Source organism: Limanda limanda, chromosome 4 (assembly GCF_963576545.1).
Source record: "Limanda limanda chromosome 4, fLimLim1.1, whole genome shotgun sequence".
Taxonomy (NCBI): Eukaryota; Metazoa; Chordata; class Actinopteri; order Pleuronectiformes; family Pleuronectidae; genus Limanda; species Limanda limanda.
In genome coordinates this window covers 2,285,331-2,302,407 of record NC_083639.1, presented here as the reverse complement: position 1 = coordinate 2,302,407, position 17,077 = coordinate 2,285,331, and the positions used below count along the sequence as shown (strand labels likewise).

Sequence of the window (17,077 nt, the reverse complement as noted above, 5' to 3'; positions counted from 1 at the left end):
ATAACCATTAATCCAAATCATGATCTTTCTTCAACATCACTAAGTCATGTTGGGATCCTAAACTTAGCCAAACTTTAATGTTTCTGGACTATGTTGTTCTTTTTTTTTTTTAGATTTACGTCTAAGAAAGAAACAAAAGGTCCACAGACAGGGTCGTGAAGAAAGCAAAAACTAAGGGATGATTTAGGATTTCTCATGGTATTTGTCAACTGTAAGGTAAACATAGAAGAACACCAAGATTTCCTTAATCAAACTAAGATAAAATAATAATAATCTGCCACCCTTGCGATCTGATAAGTCATTAATTTATGCTCATTGTCTTTTTGATTCAAAGGAAAAAGGCTTGATTACCTGATTAAAGATTTGGCGTTAACAGTGCGTCTTGATTTTGTAGCGTAGCCAGACCGATGTTGTGTCAGCGCTCCTGCAGTAATCAGATGGCTCGGTCAACCTACACTTCCAAGGCTTCTGTCAGATGTGTGCTTAAGGGAAGCTGAAGTGTGCTTAGGAAGAGTGTACTTATCTGTGCCTTGGCAGATGCGATGTGCTGCTCGTGTTAAGACCAGTGTCTCATCAGGGGAGATCCACCGACAGAGGGGCTAAGAGAAGACCACCAGCTGCTTGTGAGAGGCAGGAAGGCAGGAGGAAAGGGGGGGGGGGGGGGTGATGGGAAAGACGCGAGAAAGCGTGAGTAGGAAAACAGGCCGGTGGTGAGGACTCGAGGAGGCGGCAGGAGAATTGAAGAAGAAGGGGATCAGGTCAGCGGCGACGGATGAGATTAGACTCAGAAAACATATTGGTGAGATGATGTTGTTTCATGGATGAGGCAAGGTCAAGCTGAGCGCGGCTGCAGACCCAGAACACTGTGTTCCATACTTGGTTCATAAGTGACTCAGCTGCGCATCACGTGTGCATCTCCACTACATGGAGGAGATTGTCACTGTCGATTTAAGGGTTTACATATTTTTCTTTGTTAGGCTGCATATGTTTTTTTCTTCCCTGAGGTGATGTGGTTGCAGAAAGAATTGAATTAAATGAGCTTTGATGTTGCATATAGAGCATATACACAATTCCTTGCAGCGCTACACGCTCAGACATTATTTCATGTTGAGAATATCTCCATCTATAGTATGTATGTTCAAGCTGTAACCAGGCATCCACTTAATCATATTATGTTATTGTTGAACTGATAATTAAATCCATGAAATGCTAATGCTAGTTCTGTGACTGTTAAGTAAAAACACAAAAATTTAGTTTTTATTCATCCAACACAACTCATAAAAGTAAACAATATACTATGACGGTAAAATTTTAACATGGAAATACAACATAATGAACTTAAACTAATAATCATTGGGAAACAAGACCAAAGATCTGCAGCCACACAACACGCAAACTACAAACACTCCTCACAAATATGTTGAATATTTACTGATTTCCGAATACTAATTAAGCTTTGTGACATTCTAAAATTAGCTTATTAGCATAAAACACATATTTGAAGAGGCTATGAGATTTACGAGCAGGAATTTGGATCTTTGAGTCTTTGCTTAAGTTTCTGCATAAATTGTTATGTAAGATTATTAGAGCTCTCAAAGCAGGAGTTTTTCCGTAAATGATTATCATGTATATAATAATGATATTATCACAATATCTTCACAAATTTTTGAGAAAAATTTTATTGGATTATTGCAGCAGCCCTAAAGACTGTGCAAACCATATTTAAATTAAACTCACAAGGGAGTTGTTACTTCCTCACACACATGCACGTCTGTCATGTCAGCCGGCACAGGCTCGTGTCTGCTGACAGGGTGTCTGAATTCATGTTTTATTCAGCCGGAGCGTGTCTCCCCCCCGTCACTCAGACAGGCTGAGAAGATAGCCGAGCACGGACATGCCATCAGTTCCCACCTTACTTAATCTGCATGCGCAAGCACGCAGACCTAAACACACATGACACACACACAGATAAAAAAGTCTCAACGTACACACACATTCGTTGAGATAAATTGCACCATTAAGTAAACCAAATAAACCACATGCTTAATTCTTAGGGCCACAGAAAAAAGTCAGCAAACGACGAAGCACTGACAAGGTAAATTCATCACACAGCAAAATGGGCAGATGACTGACATCCAAAAGACAGCGATCACATCCAAGGTTACCTGATTAAACATCGTGATAGTCAAGAGCGGCGTCGACACATTTCAACCTCTCCGTCTCGCTGACAAGCAGAGGAGCATCAATCCTTCACTGACTGCTTCTTTGTATTTTAAGACATTTCCACTGAGCATGCTGGGATACCTCCCCATCTCTCACGGTGAGTGTAGAGGACCAAATACTGCCAATAAATTATTCAAGACGCAGTGTTTTTGACTGCCATGTCTGAACGCCTGCAAAATAAAGAATAACGGTCTTACTCCAACCAGCACCAACAGTAGGCTGGTTACAAAACACAGCACACTACACTGTAGAGAAGATCTTGAACTCTTCCTCCTACTGTTTGGTATTGACTTCACTCAAGCTGTGGCATCATTGTCCAAAAAAAAACCCACCATTGATTGTTAGTAGAGTCACTGACCTGTAAGCGATTCTCAGGGACAACAAGGACGACCCAAAATGGTGGCCTGGTTAACCGCCACTTGATGGGAATCCATTTAATCTCGCTGAGGGAGACTCACTGGCGGTTCTGCCAGTCCTGTGGCTGGAGGCTGGCAGAGGTGGCTTGTCAAACGTTCAACAATACACACAGCGAGAGAGGACAGGGATGGATTAGCAGCCCACTGGCTGGATCGAATGGAATGGAGGAACATCTCTCGAATTGGCAGCCGAGGAGAAACGACTTTGATCGTCATTTTGTCAGCGCTCATTTTGGCCTTTCATTTCAATCTGAGACCAACAGCAAAAACAAGAGCAGAGCCGTGTCGCTGGCATTACTTAGTTGTCTGAGCATTTCTGTTGTTGTCATTCTTGTGTCCACGTAGGGTAGATGAGACATCAGGGTTGAAACTCCTCTCTTTGAATTTAGGCATAAATACACACGGTTTGCATCAGTTTATAAGGTGAGAACATAAAGTATTCACCTAAGGTGCCAGGCTAACAAGTATTTTTTATATAATAAGTATGGTATCAGTATCATATCCTTAAAATGGCTAGAGCTCATATGTCATTTTAAGTGGTACATTAATATGATCAGTAGCCTTGGAGCAAGTCAAGCAAATTGGCATCTAACTTTAAAAGAATCTAGCTAGTGTTATCTAAAGAAAACAAAATAAACCCAAGAATCTGCTGATTAAGACTTTGAAATGAGTTTGAATCGTTTAAGTAAAACTATTAACTGGATCTTGATTAGTAGCATTTAACAGATCGAGAGTAGAGTCTGCATGTTCCTCCCACAATTAAAAAACATGCAGTTAAGGTTGGTGACTCTAAATTGCCCATATATGTGTTTGTCTCTATGATATCAGCCCTGTGATAGACTGGCATCCTCCAGGAAAACCCACAAGTGTTGCTTCTAAAACCAATATGACTCTGAGGTGATATGATCAAATCATATGTACCAAAAGGTTCATATAAATGTTATATAAAATGCGATATACTATATAAAGTATTGCTCTAACTAAAATAGTGAACCAAAACCTTGAATCCAATGTGATTTCAAACAAGCAGACTCACTTTACTTTACTTTCTGGAGATACAGATTGTCTGCCTCTGAATCCTGAAAAGGTTCCAGTCAAGGACAGAGGGAACTTATGTAATATTCAACTCTCACAGGACTTCACTTGTTTTGTCCATATACTCAGCTCAAGTCCAATTTATGGTTTCTGCCACTGTGTAAAGTTTCCAGGAGAGAGAGTTGGCTCTGCAGTGGGGCAGCTTTGAAAAACACGCACACGGCAGCAGCGGCAGCAACACACTGTTCACCGAGCTCACTGAATGTCTTCCGCCTCACTGCCGATGGTAAACCACATATGCGGCCCTGCTCGAGCTTCATTTATTAAAGTCTGCGTGTTTGTAAATACTGTGCAATAGCAAGTTTTTCTTCTAAATCTAGGTTTTTCTTTTTTTGCAGTATGAGCAGAAATACAGCGAAAAAATAAATCTAGTGGCTTATCTGATCCTGTTCTCCCTCCTGTTGAGACTGGAAATATTGAGCCATGGGAGCTGGTGAGGGGGATCACAGGTGTGGTGAGGGTGTAACCTGTAACTCGACATTGTGATTTCTGATCCCCGCTGAGCAGCTGGGACACCTCACAGCTCTGAATCCTACAGTCCGTATCTTTTACTCAGTTTAAACGTGGTGTGTGCCAAAGAGGCCGGTGGATTGTGTGTGAGATGGTTGGATCTCGATGGCAGACGATGTCCTTACGAACGCCCGTGTTTGGACTGAATGGATTCCCTTTGTCAATCTCTTCCTCGATTTCTATCTCTGTTCTGCCTTTTCCCCCCAGAGCTCATATCCCACTCGCCACCCCTCCCTCTGCTGCAGCCATTTCTCTTCTCCCGCTGTAACACTACTGCAGTCACCCTTCCAACCTTTCTTTCCTCTTCATCTCCAATATTCTTTCCCTTTTTTTTGTATTTCTACTCCTCAGTCTCCCTCTGAATATCATGCTGCATGCAAAGATCTATAGTAGAAAAGGCAGAGAGAGTCAGATTGCAACAGAAGAAAAAAAGAGAGTGAGAGAAATGACAGCTGGCTGCATTCATCACCTGCTAGACTGTCGGCAAGAGGAAGGACTGCTGCGTCTTAGCAGCTACAGTAAAAATCACTGCATATTTCAAAGTACAGTCATGTATGTATATAAATGCACAAGACAAGCTGCCTTGTTTTCAAATACATTACAGTTTTCAAGAAATATTCTAAATTTCAGTATTTAATCCACTTGTGTTACAACCGTAGTGCTGTGCTCAAACTTTGCTTTCAGTCTGATTTTGGAAGTTTTCATCTTGACGGTCATAACTCTCGTGCATCTATCCCCAATTCATTACACATGAATAATAATGAGTATAATAACAGAGTAAACACATATAAACTGTTTATTTTCTGGTATAAAATGGCCAAAGGTTTTTGGATTTGACCCGTCGCTTACGGTGGTTAATGCCTAACTGACATCCCTAGTCAAACTGCTATTACAATGCTTTCACTTTTTTTTTAAAGCTCAGATGATGCAGTAGATGTTGTGTAGTTAAATGAGATCGGTCAAAACACTCTTTGCAATTCAGCATTTCAGCACAACAGAAATTAACAACTGCAAGGGGACCGATAAACAGAAGACTTAAACCACAGCACAGCACTCAAAAAGTTTTATGTTTGTATTTTATGCCTGTAAAGTTTTATGTCTGTATTACGGAACCATTTTTGTTTGCATAGTTCCATGATGGAAAAAGACTGGCCTGAGAATAGAAACATCCCAGATATAATAATTCTTTAATCGCCTCATGTCAAATTGAATCAGTTGAATATTGATAATTGATCATCAGGTATATTCATATTATTACTATCACTATTATTATTTTATTTTCCTTATTATTGCTTAGAACCCACTTAAAAAAATTAAACTGTGTGTGGGTCTGTAACAAGAGTGTAGTACCCAAACGTTCCACATCATGCACTTTGATTAACGATGTATAGTTTTGTTTATGTTAAACACATGTTTGGCTTTTCACTGTGTTCAGAAGTGTGTGTGTGTGTGTGTGTGTGTGTGTTAGAGAAAGAGAGAGAGAGTGAGTGAGAGAGAGGGAGTCATTGAGAGAGTGTGAGAAGGGCGAAGCAGTATCATTCACTGTCACTAAACACTGCAGTCTCTGGCGCGGTTCCACACACGGACACACACGGACATGGACACACACAAACAGAGGGACGCAGGATGCATAATTCATAGGATTAATCAAAGGCAGACGAAAGCCACAGTCTTTGGGTCCACCAGGACACAGTCTGACACACACACACACACACACACACACACACACACACACACACATGCACACACACACACACACACTCAAGTGAGCAGTGGTTCGCACTCGCCTGGCAGAATTCTGCAGAGGGTAACGGAAAGAGAAACGGAGGTGAAGAAGAGGAAAAAGATGTGGAGACAGACCGGATAATTTTTCAAAAGGCTCCTTCACTTCCCTCCTGCCTAGAGGCCCCTCACTTACAACTTCCACTTCCTTTTTTTTATTTAAAAGATACTTCTGTCTAGACCAAAAGAGACAGAGGAGTGGAGATAAACTCCCAGAGCTCACCGGCTCTAACTTCCTGTTTCAATTGCCCCTCTCTTTCCTCTTTACTCTCTCCAGAGTACATCCACAGAGAAAAGGGCTTTTGTCGGAGCCTGTGCTAAGGATCCAAAGTTTTAAAAAACTGTTTTTGGGCTGCGTACTGCATTAATGTTTTATGAAATGCAGATGACTTGTGCCCATAAGAATTTAATAAGCTATATTTAGCACGGAAATTATCCTCTGATATGATCCGAGGTGAGTCCTTTTTGGAGGTGGCCTCACTTCTGGGGTGATGGGACGTGGTTGTGTATGTTTGCCTGGTGCCACTTTCTCTCTCCGTCTCTCTCCCAGGGCGCAGCTGCAAAAAGCTCAGCTCTTAAAGCTTTCATCTCTGTCTAAATCTAAACCAGTGTTCCATGATTTATTTATCTGCCAGAGACTTGAAATATCCACCAACATCTGTCCTTCTTCCACAAGATGAGCCTCGGCCTTGCGGTGGTTCTCCGGGCAGAGCGGTCACACACACACAGAGACAGACACACACACCTTCACAAATAAATGGGTGTTAGAAAACCGGGATTCACACACACACTCACAAGGGCACATATACTGTGCACTATCAGTAAGTGACTGGGGCCGCGCTCAGCCGTCCAGGTAATGCACCTGTACAGAGGAACCCGATAAATCCCTGAATGCTGTGGTCTTATCTGCCCGGGCCAGATTGAGGAACAAGGCTCAGGGTATTTTTTGTGTGTGTGGCGCCGTCTGTCTTTCTGTTCCTTGGCTCTGTTTATGTCTGTCTCTCCCTCCGCTTGCTGCAGTGCTGGAGACTGCAGTCTGTCTTTCCCGACTCCATTACTTCTGCCGTTGGCGTTGATAGGCTATAAACTCTCCTCATTATGAATGATTTCTGGCTCTCTTCTGCTCCGTCACCTTCCCTTCCTTCTTTTTTATTTTCTGCAAAATGTCTTTGGGTTGATGCAAGGTTACCGTCCTCCCCTCGTAGTTTAACTTAAAGTTGCAGTGTGTAGAATTAAGTGACATAAAGTGGTGAAGTTGCATGTTGCAGCTGAAAACCCCCTCACCTCATCCTCCTCTTCCAAATATGAAGAAGAACCTGTGGTAATCTTCAGTTCTAATAAAAGGGTGTTCAGTTTGTCCATTCTGGGCTACTACAAGAAACATGTAGACCTCCATAGAGAGGACCCCCCCTCTGATGTTAATATAAAGTATTTCAATATAAAAGGCCCATTCTAGGTTAAATATAACAGCAATTTGTATAATTTAGATGAAACACACTCGTGAAAACATCACCAGGTTTATTTTATATTAACTTTCTCTCAATAGATCCCTTTCACCTAAATCGTACACACTGGACCTTTGAAGGTGCACTTATCAGTATTCTCATATTAACGATATAATGTTAATGACATTGTGTAACACGAAAGTTTTAACTCAGAGATGAATCATATTTTTTTTAGCATCTTTCAGCTTATTATTTGGGTTTTACTGTCAACGTTCTCATGAATAGAAGCATACAAATAACACATATGTGTTGTCTGGTAAACAAACGACACATCTCTCTCAAACTAGCAATTTTATCAACTTTTTCACTGTCACAGCTTGTTCTGCTGCCCTCTGTGCAATATCAAATATACTTGTTTCAGGATCATTATACTATCACATCACGGTCCTGGAACCTGGTGAACCCACTTAGGTATTCATAAAAAGTAGTCCTGGACCAGGTCAAGATGGAGCTGCTGCTCATCACATATCTGAACACGGCTGCTATTGAGTTCAGGACTTGTATGACCTGCTCTGCTTGTTCACCCGTAAATCAGCAGAATTTATGCTCTTAGTTCCATGCAAATTAGTTTGATGTAGATGTATCCGCTCAGTCTTACGCTCCGACATGTCAGCTTGCTTTGACTTTCAGAGAAGATGGTGAAAAGCTTAACTGATGTTATTTTCAGCCACGTTACATAAGAAGTGTCTGTCTCTTCTCATAAAGTAGTAAGACGCTGCACTGTTGGCAGGCCAGTCAGCACAGAAGCACTAATTGTGTTGCATCACAGACATGTTTGAGGATGTTTTAGTTCTAATGATGCCGCTCTCAGTCGGTCAAAGGAATATTAGAAAAGTTTTGCTTTTGTTGACGATAAAACTGGACCGGAATGCTGCACAGCTTTTTTTAAGAGGTTTAGAAGTCCGAGCTTTGCCAGGCCAGTGGAGGCAGACAAACCATCTGGGGCTGTGGCAGTTTTCCCAGTTGTAAAGTGGATCTGTGAACCTGAAGTCGGTCCAGTAAACAGATAAAAAGTCTCACGCTGTTTGGAGGATTTGCATTAGAGTGATTAACGAGCGTAGTAATTTAATCTGTGTAAACATAAAGACAGAGCAACCCTCGAGTTACTGAAATGTGATATTGACGGAGCAAAGAAATAGAAAAAACAAATGGTAAAAGTTGGACTTTCAAAAAAGCCCTATAAGTGTGTGTGTAAATGGCATAAACTCCACTTTAATCTGCGCTTTGAGTGGTCGTCAAGTCAAGAAAATACATTTATTTATATAAAGACTAAGTATTAATTAATTTAGATTAAATTTATAGGGATTGATTTATTGTTGTTTTCTAATTCAGGACAGTTTTATTTCCAGGAAAATTGCAACTCTCCCCAGTCTGTTTGTCTAGTCTGCTGCAGGATATAATCGCATTAAAGTCAGATTATTACAATAATGGCTACAGTTGATAATAAATCATAGAAATTATTATTCATCTTTCACCATCTTACTCTCTTTTCCTTGAATTTCTTTTTATATCTTTCAACTCTATTAGTGAGTTTATCTTACGCCATCTCAAAGTTGAACGCTGACTCACCCCAATGTGTTAGATTTATTTTCTGTGTCCACAGCCTTGTCTATTGACTTTGTTATTGCCCTGGAGGAGAGAGGAGTGAAGGTTAGAAGACTTGAGGGGTGAGGAAAAAGGGCAATAGGGACAGAAGTGTGAAGGAGAAAATGGAGGGAAGTGTGAGAGAGAGAGAGAGAGAGAGAAGAGAGCACAGGGATGTGGAATCACACCTGAGAGGAGAAGGAGCGGAGAACGAAATAAATGAGAAAAGAGAGAGGAAAGAAGGACGTGCCCTCTTCCCAGTAAAGTCCTCCGGGCTTCTGGCTAGATTGCTTTATCTCTGACTTCGGGCCGGGGATGGACGGAGAACATGGCCACATCCAGGGAAGGAGGAGGGGTCAGTCGGGAGAGAAACCACTCAGGTGTTAATTTGCGCCTCGGTTCACACCTCCAGCGTTCCATCATAGAGCCAGAAAGCTGCAGGCCTGGCGAGATGATAGCCCTGTCACCTTCGATCAGACCCAGCAATCACATAAACCATCCCTACCATCGATAACACTCCCTCTCGTGTTCTGACTCTGCCAAGATACCTCTGTGGTCCTGTCACAGGTGGCTGGGCCTCTCTCATTGGAGCTCCCTTTCCTAAAATGTGCCAAATGTAATAAGGGTGTGATAGTGCTTGGCTCCACGTCCAGGCCTGGCACCAGCGCACCGACAAGGAAATTATGTTTCTGAGTTAAATTGGTTTCCTGGCATGTGATAAGTTGGGGAGAATTTTTAATCATGACCTCATGAAAATATGTCAGCCTGCGCAGCTGCTATCGTTTCCCCCCATCCTGTCATCTCCCTCCCGTCCTCCCGCTCCCATCTGATTCTCGCCCTGCGTCGTTCCTCCTGCTCCACTGTTCTTAAAAAAAGTAAAAAAAGATAGCGGGTGTAGGACACCTTTGCTCCTCTTCCAATTACCTCACCAGTGTGTAATCCTACCACACCTCACCTCTCTTCCCACTCAGTCCTTTTCGCTCCCTGCTGCTCTCACTCCCTCACCTCCACCCACGCATTTGTGTTTTTTTCATCTCCCTCCTTCATCCCTCCAGCCCTGTTAGGCTGCATGGCTCACCAATTACAGCAGCAGAAGCAGCGAGCTACAGTCACTCCCACAGGCAGTCTCCATGCATGCAGGAGGCATGCATGGAGACTGACATGACACAGGGTTTCCTCCCATAGCCAATCACCACCTGCGGGAGTCTGAGCAGCGAGTTATGACTGCAAAGTAAGGTTTTGGCTTAAAAGTCTTTTTAAACCAAAAATAAATATAACAACGCTTTTTTCTGTATTTCCACTGTATGTCACAAAACAAGATGCATGTTCTTCCATCATGATTCCAGTTCATGGTTAAATCTCTTTATTTTGATAAGAGAGAAAGCATTCGAGTCATTCATATAAAACAAGATCGCTAGGCCTCTTCTCTGGAAAACTGTGATGGGCTGTTTTCTTCAACCCATCGATTTATTACCTCTACCAAGAAGCTTATGCTATCACCCCTTTCCAGTTGTTTGTTTTTCATCAAGATTGCACAAAACAACTCGAATGGATTTCCACGAAACATGGTGGACAGATGCTGTATGTGTCAGGGAAGAACCCATTACATTTTTATTGTGTATCCGAAGCAGGGGGCGGATCCAATGATTTTCTTTCTCCACTTTCTTTAACACTCTCACATAAGGTGTTTTTCAACACATCCCTAACCCTATTCCCAGGAAATAATCGATTATGTGATTATTGATAAAATTTAAGGGAACTGTTGGGCCCTGGTTGAGGTAATTAATCTTTAAACTGAATAAACAATTGATGTTTCCACATTTCTGGTAAAAACGACTCCATTACTCCATTATCTAAACAATTCTAGTGTATTGTCTGCATGCCTTCCAGCTCTCTAGTTTATTCTAATTTGATGAAGACAAAATCAAGATACTTAAGCAATCTACTAAAATGTTTCGTCATCTGTTTGCTCATGTCAGTTGAAGATTGGAGATTAGAATACTGATAATGTGTGAGCAGAAGCCGAATAAATTTAATTCTATGATAAAAATGATTAAACTCCTTACAGTACATAGAATGCATCATTTCAACACCATGTCTGGCGCTTGTCGCCCCTCGGACCCCTGCTAAGACTTCCCCCCCGTCGACTGCACTAACAACTAAAAGGCATAGTTTTATCCGTGTGTCAGTCTCCTCCTGTGTACAACCACCTTCTGTGCCTGATGTCAGATAGACAGGGTGCTGCTGGGAAGGCGTTGCAGGGGTCTGCCATTAAACAAAAATTAATCCTGACGTGCACAGCTACAGGCGAGGCAGCGGCAGCGAGGGGAAATTGGACCGAACCCACCCATTCATCACCAGGCCTCAAACAGTGACATGTTTGGAAGCCCGGCCGACTTGCTGAGAGCTGCTAGATGCTCTCATGTGGCCCCGTGTGCACAGACATCCTCCCGTGTCCCTCCGCTCTCGGCTCAGGAGCCAATCAGGAGCGAGGATCTCTGTCGGAGGGACTGTGTCAAAGTCATACCCTGTGAGGCAAGGCTGCATTAAAATTCATCGTGGGCTGAAGCAGCAGCCTGAATACAGATCAGCACACAGGTCCTGTCCTGCAGCACAAAGAGGAAAAGGGGCGTTTGTACATACAGCAGGTATCAGGCCACCTAAATATATGTAACTACAAAAACAGATCATGGGCGAGAGCAGCAGGCTGAGAGGAGAAGGATGAAGAGAGATGGAGGAGAGTGGGAGACAGAAAAAGGGAGACTGAGATCCTGTTATACAAGGCTGTTGTGTCTGTGATGTGGTGCAGGAGCCATGATAGGAGGGAATATCTATTTATGACAGTTTGTGTGGGCAGATGTGGGCATGTAACTATAAGCTGTTGCTATTTTTTCCTATCATTGTGTGTAAAACGTGTACATCTCTTACAATCTCCTGTTAAATTCAGTATTTAAAGAAAAAGGACCATGGATTCATTTTGACTTGTTCTGTTTTCATATATTTTTAAGTAGAAGCCCCACAGCTGAGAGAGAAACTTATAGAAACTAATCAAGTTAAGTTTATTGGTTAAGGGCAGGTCAACATTTATTGTCTGTCACCTTAATGGAATTTGGATATAAGTTCACCACCCGTTGTCCCTGTACACGTATCATGTACAAACAAAAACAAAATACTACATAATACATTTAATTTAACTGTATATTCATTTGTCATTGCTGGGAAAATATTATTTTTGGATGATTCCAAACAGACACTAAATCACAAAATCTATTTATGTTCATATGATTTCATCTAAAGCTGAACTCTGTCCCCTGTCCCTGTTATCTGCTTAATATCGCATTGCCTTGTAATGTGTTGGGGTACACTCTCAGTCCTGGCTGGACTGGAATTTAGATTAAAGTGAGTTTAATCTTTCACCTGACTCCACCCAATATTCTTGTAACATGTCACAGAGAACCTGATCGTGTCAGAGAGAGAGAGAGAGAGAGACAGACCTATGACATTGATTGCCAGACATCAATTAGTATGTGTGGGGACATTAAGAGAAGACAACAGAATATGCGACTGAACTCGAGACCTGCTTGAATTTGGCGGTGCACCAAGGAACAATGGCGAGGAACGCAGCCAGAAAATCCAACTTCGTCTCTTTAATTGTTTGGTTCCGTTTCACCAACTCCATTTTATTTCTTCATTCTTCCGACACATGAAGCATTTCTCTCTGGATGCAAATTAAATGTCTCGGCGGGCACGTGTACTTAAGGTTTACTCCATTCGCAGTCTAACAGCCAAAAGGACTGTCTATATTTACCTTTATGCATGAAGGAGCTGGGAATTAATTTTGATCGTGTATAAAAATCCTAGGTATATTTTTTTTCTTTTTAAAGAGGATGATGATCATTTTTCATGTGGCCCTACTTTACATAAAATGGCTAAAATCCATCTTCCTCTGCCCAGATTAAGACAGAGACTAATTGGTCGAGCCACCTCTCTACTGCTGTTCAGCACAGTCTGAGCCAATCATACACACACATACACACACACACACACACACACACACACACACACACACACACACACACACACGCACACACACACACACACAGTCGTGTCTCTGTGTCTACAGATTTACCACTTAACCATACTTCTCTAATCCTAACTTTAACCTTAAAACATCTCTACCCCTTGAATTTAATTAAATTATTTATGTTATAAGGTCTTGATTTGGCCCCACAAGGAAGAGAAGTCCCCATAATGTGAACCATGTGTAAACAGATTTAGGGTAATGAGTAATGCCGGGACCACTCACACGTACACACACATACATGTACACACGCTCGGAAATCAACAAGTGGTCCTTAAGCCTCTGTTGAGTCAGCTCCTCAAGAATCAACATCTTGCACTTTGGCTTTTCCCCTCGAATTCACTCCTCTGAGAGGGCGAGCAGTACGGCAACCCGACACGGAGCAGGAGAGAGAGAGAGAGAGAGAGGGAGCCCCACTGGCTGTGAGAGGGAGAGAGTGAGAGGGAGAGAGGGAGAGAGGGACAGCAATAACTGTGACTGTCGCCACCTCGACACTGTACAAGAAGGATCAATAAAACAAAGTCAAACATTTAATCCTCTGGGGCTCCTCTGTTCAAAGATCTGCAGGATAGCTGTAACCCACAGAACGAGAGCAGTGGAGCAGGCCTCCACTCATTTGAGGTGAAAGTTGTCTTTTGCTCTCAAACACGGCAAGTGTCCAGCCAGCTGGTGAGGCTCTTAGTCATAGATACAGGAAATGGAAAGTAGGTGGACATCAAATACAGACACGAGAGAAGCTCATTAGAAGGACAACATACACATATTTCTATTCAGTTTATAAAGTCATTATTTTCTCACAGCCAACCAGAACTGAAGGGTTCCTGCATAAAAACAATTCATATTATATATTATGAATTAACTAAATATGATGATGAATACCAATATGTCATAGTGTTTAGTGAACACAGGATGTAGTGCATGATGTGATGATTTAAAGTCCCACAGAACAGTGAATTACAACACAACAGACATCAGTAGAAGATTAAATATAGCCAATGTAATATTGTTGAAAAGTGTAATTCAAAGTCACTCTTATGTCAGTCGAGTAAAATGCAAGTGAATTCAATATAATATTTATAATACATGATATTTCTCAATAGGGAAATTAGTGCCATTATAATCTCCGTTTTAGTTTTGATTAATCTGTTGATTGGAAGTGTAAGAATTACAATTCTCATAATATTTAATGAATTAATTTTATTTACAGTCTTATGTGGTAGAAAACTACATATCTCTGGGTTTTGGACCTTTGATCAGCCATTCAAAGATTGAGACATTTCATTTAGAAAGCAATGAATTGTTAACTCAATAATTTAATCAGGAATGAAAATAATCAATAGATTGAGTAGTTTTTAAAATGTAAAGTCTTTTAAATGTCAATAAATAGATAACAATGTTCTACAGCCCAGGGTGACAATTTAAAAATCTTACCAACAGTCCAAGTAGAAAAGATAAACATGAATAAAATCCTCCTTAAAGACTTTAGAGCTGGAAAGTGTTTAGTGATGGATGAAAAGTACTGTCAGATCATTTTAGATCAATCTGTTGTCAATGTTATCAGAGAATCGTGGCAGTCTACCGCATCAACCTCACTGATGCTGTAAATAATGGCCTAGCTCTTCACTTTATCACTGTGGAAATACAAAATCTCTACCACGCCACAAACGAGACACCAGAGTTAAAGTAAAGTACAAGTACAAGTTAAACACCAAACTATAATTTGCTGATCACAGGACGCACAATAAATATGTCCATTAAAGACACACCCATTCATCGTCTGTTTATATCCAATACATTCACAGTAAACTGCTGCTTCGGTGAAACGTCAACGAGACGAAGATGAGAGGAGAGTGTTGATTCTGGGTTTTTGTGGGTAATTTATAAGACGATCACATGCTCAGTGAGCAGCAAAGCTCTGGATTTTGACCAGAGATGGCGACGGGCTTTGATAGTGAGAGCCATTGTCGGACGGATCCCTCCAGATTGAAGGGGGATAAGCTGCTGGGGGGATGCGGGAGGAGCAAAACTCTTTTGGGCACTGTCATATTTCCGGAGAGGGGGGATCCATCACCGCTTTGATGATGGAGTTTTAATTATTAGACGATGAGGAGAAATGAGCTGTGGAGAGATAAGTGATAGGATAGTCGTCTGTGGGGCATTAACCCTCCCAGTGTGTGGGTGTGGGCGTGTGTGGGTGTGTTGTCTATAGTGTGTGTTACAAATGAGCTGTCAAGACACTTGGGGAAGCATCATCATTTTATTCCATCACTGTCAGGTGTAATGTTACAAAATCCAAGTTAGTTTTAGGTCCGGAACTTGATCGTTGTGTTGTAATAACCACACTGTGTTGCTGCAGCCTCTGTCACCTCATTTGCAGTAATGAGGACAACAACAAGATCAAATTTGTTATTTATTATAAGAATACAAGAAAAGCCATTAAGCCTAATTTGCTAGGAAACATAGAAAAGCAGCATATTCTCACATTGGAGAAGAAAGACATATTGAAAAGTTGGTATTTTTCTGAAATTACTTCAAAACTTCAACAGTTATTGTTCTTTTTGTTAGATTTTCATTCCCAAATATCTACAGTTTCGGATTATTCTGTACAGAGTAAACAGGTGGAAGGTAACATAAAGGGAGTGTTTTCAAAATGTGCCCATGATTAAATTAAACACTGAGGGTCAATCCTGTGTACGTCGCTGTTAATCTCATCACTGCTACAACCGGCCTGTATCCTGCACTGATGCACATGGCGTTTAATAAAATCGAATCTTCCTCACGTGGTTCGAAGAGGGTTAAAAATATATTTTAAAACAAACAACTAAATAATCCACGTGTTCTGAGAAGCCTGTCGGATGCTCTCACCCAGCTTGTAACTGCTGTTAACCTGCAGGTCACACACAGAGCTGAACCTTAAGTGCAGCAGAAGCTTTTACATTTTGCAGCCGAGGACTTAAGTGTGTCTCTCTCTCGTTCCTCTCCCTTCTGCCCCTCTGCGGGTGCCCATTTCCAGTCTGGCTGCCTCGTCTTTGTCTGCCTGAGCTCATATCTCACTCTCTGTCACTTTCCGTTCTCACCCCATCTATCTCTGTCTCTCTCTATCTTCTCATCAGCACCCTCATTCTCTTACTTTCCTTCTCTTTGCATTAACGTCCCCACCCTCCTGCGCTCTTTTCCTGCTCTGAATCTTCATTCTCCCCCGTCTGAGTGGCCCTATTGCTCTGTCTCTGTAGAACAGTGTGCTGGCTGCTATCAGTGCCCCAACGTCATGGCACATGGCTGCGGCATCCTGGCTATAAATAACCTGGTCTCGCGGTGCTCGGTCCAAGACAGGACTGAGAGCCAGAGGGAGAGCAATCTGCCATCTCCCTCAAGAGATGCTCGGAGGAGAAGGTGCAAATAGGATGCCAAACTCTGCGCCAGCAAGACCTTCACTGTACTTGATGGAAAATAGCAGTTCTAAATTTAATTATTCTTCCAGACGAGGGCAAAACAGTTCAAGTACCAAGGCTAATGTGCTCTAAATTGTGATGTGTAAAATAACCAGATTCTCCCTGGTTCCGCATGAGGCTGGAGAAGTGACTGCCTCTGTGATCAACTGCGTCAAATCAATAGTTTGGCCTTGTTTTTATTTTTAATATATAATTTTTTATCCTGGACATGTTAAAGAATGTGAGGGATAAGATTAACCTGCTTGTTTGATGACAGTGAATCAATATTTTTAAGTCGAGGTAATTAAAGATACCGCTTAGTTTCAAAGGCACGAGAGGAAAAAAGGAAAGATGCATCATTGCTTTTTTAGTTCTGGTCCATTAGACACCGTGTGGTCAATACCTTTCAGTCTCTCTGTGATGAGTCAATGTGAAAATACTTTGAATTAA

The 17,077-nt window shown here is 41.7% G+C and overlaps 2 protein-coding genes across 3 annotated transcripts in view; both read left to right on the top strand.

Annotated features, from left to right (window-relative positions):
• The window catches only part of slc12a5a (solute carrier family 12 member 5a), a 127,133-nt gene that overhangs the window by 71,552 nt on the left and 38,504 nt on the right, over window positions 1-17,077 (top strand). The gene's annotated exons all lie outside the window — the stretch shown is intronic.
• smarcd1 (SWI/SNF related, matrix associated, actin dependent regulator of chromatin, subfamily d, member 1) overlaps window positions 1-17,077 on the top strand; it is a 320,795-nt gene that overhangs the window by 293,212 nt on the left and 10,506 nt on the right. The window lies entirely within an intron of this gene.